The sequence below is a fragment of the Choristoneura fumiferana genome, chromosome 12, assembly GCF_025370935.1.
Source record: "Choristoneura fumiferana chromosome 12, NRCan_CFum_1, whole genome shotgun sequence".
Lineage (NCBI taxonomy): Eukaryota > Metazoa > Arthropoda > Insecta > Lepidoptera > Tortricidae > Choristoneura > Choristoneura fumiferana.
This window is the reverse complement of record NC_133483.1, coordinates 201774-205351: the sequence shown is the minus strand read 5'-3', so window position 1 is coordinate 205351 and position 3578 is coordinate 201774.

Here is a 3578-nt window from a genome sequence, read left to right as displayed (position 1 = left end):
CTTGCTCATTATTGTTTCACGTAAGTACTTATAGTTTTTTTTAACAAAAATCCTATAAAACCTATTTAAGTACCAGACTTACACTTGTCTTTTCTAACCGATAATTTTGAATATCGATAAATATAAAAATAAAAATTAATACACCGCGCTGTGTGTTCAAATTTGGGACCCGATAGCTTAATGAGCGAAACCCAAGGGAACTTTAGAAGGTTCTAGAATCTAACTCCGTCATTACGCAGGACAGGTCCGGCATTACAGCCGATTATCCGACGGACATTTCGCCCACATTCCTGCAGCGGCTACTGTATCGTCTCCCGCGCATCCTTTTAATTACCAGCGCATTAATAAACCAGTTTTAATAAACTGCACTAAGGTTGAAATCGATGTGAAGAGAGAAGGTTGTTATGCTATTTTTAATCTGAGTTAGAACACGTTAAAGGTAGAGTTTATTTCATAAGAATATAATTAGTGGGAGGAGTTCAATCAAATAGTCGGTGCTCCCGGCTGCGCAGCCGCCGAAATAAATCGTCGCCGCGCGCGCACTTTACGGCGGATATTAAAACAAATGCGCGCGTCGCGCGGACGCAGCGTTCTTTGCAATTTATTTGAACGGCGCGAAAGCTCTTAATGTCTGAGATAAATAATGTCATTTGCAGATTCTGGTGCCAGCTACCGGATTCCACCCCATTAAGTTGAAAACAAGTTTATTTTTTACAAGTTTTTATTAGACTTGCAGTGTCTTATGTATGTAGGTGTGTAAGTTGGCGAGGCGTCGTAACAACGCGATTCCCACCGATTTGCGTATTTTTTTATTGTAAAACTTGTGTACACGATCTCCGGGGATTTACGAGTAGATGTAACTATAACTGATGCCTCTCTCTTTCTCTCTCCGGGTTGCTTAACGAAAACATTCACTCCACGCATTTTTGTGGTAGAATTGGGTAGAAACTTGGTCTGGGTATGTAGTTTGGATGACAATGCAAGTAGAGTTAACAATTACAAAAGGCAAAACAGTGGCTATGTACCAAAATCCATCCTTTTCTAAATTTTTCTTCTTTTTTGACGACCGGATGGCCAAGTGGTTAGAGAACCTGACTACGAAGCTTGAGGTCCCGGGTTCGATTCCCGGCCGGGGCAGATATTTGTGTGAATAACATGAATGTTTGTTCTCGGATCTTGAATGTTTAATATGTATTTAAGTATGTATTTATCTATATAAGTATGTTTATCCGTTGCCTAGTATCCATAGTACAAGCTTTGCTTAGTTTGGGACTAGGTCAATTGGTGTCAAGTGTCCCATGATATTTATTTGATATGTAATTGACCCCGTTTTAAGTTATAAATACTTACATACCTAACTTTGATGTTAATTAAAAGAGTCAAACTTTTTAGTATTTTAATTTACTTTATCCTTCACCCAATCCACAAAGGGCCTGAGTAGGATTAAAACTCAAATCCCTCAAATTCTGAGTGAAGCTTTTTCCCGTTGTTTTTTAAAACTTTTTTTTACTTCCAGGTATAATCCCCAAGCCTAGCGAGCCCGGCTCGCGCATGTTCTAATCATACTTATCGACGGTAGCGCTGCGCCGGCGCAGCTCCCGTCTTACTCGCTCTATCATTTGAGAGTATTAAGCTGTGGGCGGCAATCGCTGCGATGATAGCATTTAGCTCGTGTTGGACAAACTTGCCGCAGCACAAAATACAGGTCTACCTATATAGGTAGTGCCACGAGAGTAGAGGTCAAGCACAGATGAACATGTCATGTAATAATTTATTGAATCAGGCGTTACTTTGCGGAGGTCCATATCAATGAACTAACAATACGATGGCAAAACATTATTCAATAGGTCTATAAAATTACAGCTTTCTAGCATTGATAGTCCCTGAGCAAAGCCGCGGACGGACAGACAAGGCGAAACTATAAGGCTCCCGTTTTTGTCATTTTGGCTCCAGAACCCTAAAAACCGCATTTAAAATTATCTTCATACTATTTGTAGAATGGAAAACTAAGGTCGCACCTACATGTCTCGCCGCTAAAAGTCGATTTGTCAAATAGTCCAGTTTCCAGCGGCGCTGTGGGCAATCAACGACGCGGAATGAGAACACGCGGCGCGGGCGCAGGGCGCCTTACAAGGATGGTATTAATACAGCGGAGCGTCAGTAACACAACCTCCAAACCAACATATTGACTGAATTGTAGACAGACTTTTTGCCAGTAAGAGTATTATTATTATTTTTTTACAAGCTTTTTTTTGTTGACTGTACTTACTTTTTGTTGACTCTACTTGCATTTAAACTGCAGATCCGTATTAAATTTCTCATTGAGGAGTTCTCTTTTGCTGAGAAATCCTGGCAGGACCACCAAGACCAAGATGTCACAACCGAATTATTGTATTTTCACCAAATTGAAGTATGCCAAATTTCAAGTCAATTGTACCGCTGAAAGCACTAGCTTCCAAGATTTGACCCAAACAAAAAAAATAAACAGAGCAAGCTAAAGAAAAGCTTGTAATAAAAGTAAGGTAGATGCAGAGCCCTTATTGGCTGACGCACTCCGAATCATAATCTTTTTCACAACTTCTTTCTGTCACACGGTATAAGACGAAGTTAGAAAGAGATGGTGAATGCAATCGCGAACGTAAGCGCGTTAGACAATACGGCCTAAGGTCATCAAAAATTACTTTAATACTACTACTATCTATGTTTGGAGTTTCTTTGCGCAATAGAATTCGGAATACGGAAATTTGTCGAAGACCTAAGGTTACCGACATAGCTGTAAAAATATGCAAGTTGAAGTGGCAATGGGCGGGCCACATCGCTCGAAGAACAGATAACCGTTGGGGGAGAAAAGTCTCGCGAGTGACGACCACGAACCGAAGACGAAGCGTTGGCAGGCTCCCACCAGGTGGACTGACGACATCGTGAGAGTTGCGGGAAACTGGTTGATGCAAGTGGCGAGTTGTCCTTCATTGTGGCGTTCTAAGGGGGAGGTCTTTGTTCAGCAGTGGACGTCTTCCGGCTGATGATGATGATGATGATGACTACTACCTACCTCTCGTTCGAGTATCTTAGTTTGTAGGTACTCGTACCATATTTGTCCATCACAAAACTGTTTTACATTTAATAATCAAATCAGTTTACCTGCTGGCTGTACCGGCTACCAATCGGTTCCCTATTACATGATCGGCCATTTGCGTCGGAAATTGATAGGAATTATAAAATGGCAGCGGAATGCGGGAGCTCGTCCGCGCTAATGCAGCGCAGGCGCGGTGGGCGCGGCGCCATTACTTTAGCGACGGACTCTGTCAACTAGGACTAGCAATACTTGTAGAGGTATGTCTCCAATATCTTAGGGTCTGGTCACATCGCAACGCAACGCAACGTGTCGCACTCAGACGCCGTGTCTTTTTAACCCCCGACGCAAAAAGAGGGGTTGTTATAAAGTTTGATACGCTATGTCTGTCTGTCCTGTGGCAACCGTAGCTCTTAAACGTGGACCGATTTGAATGCGGTTTTTTATTTGATAGCAGTTTTTCTAACGATGGTTCTTGGACATGTTTTATCCAAATCAGTTCAGC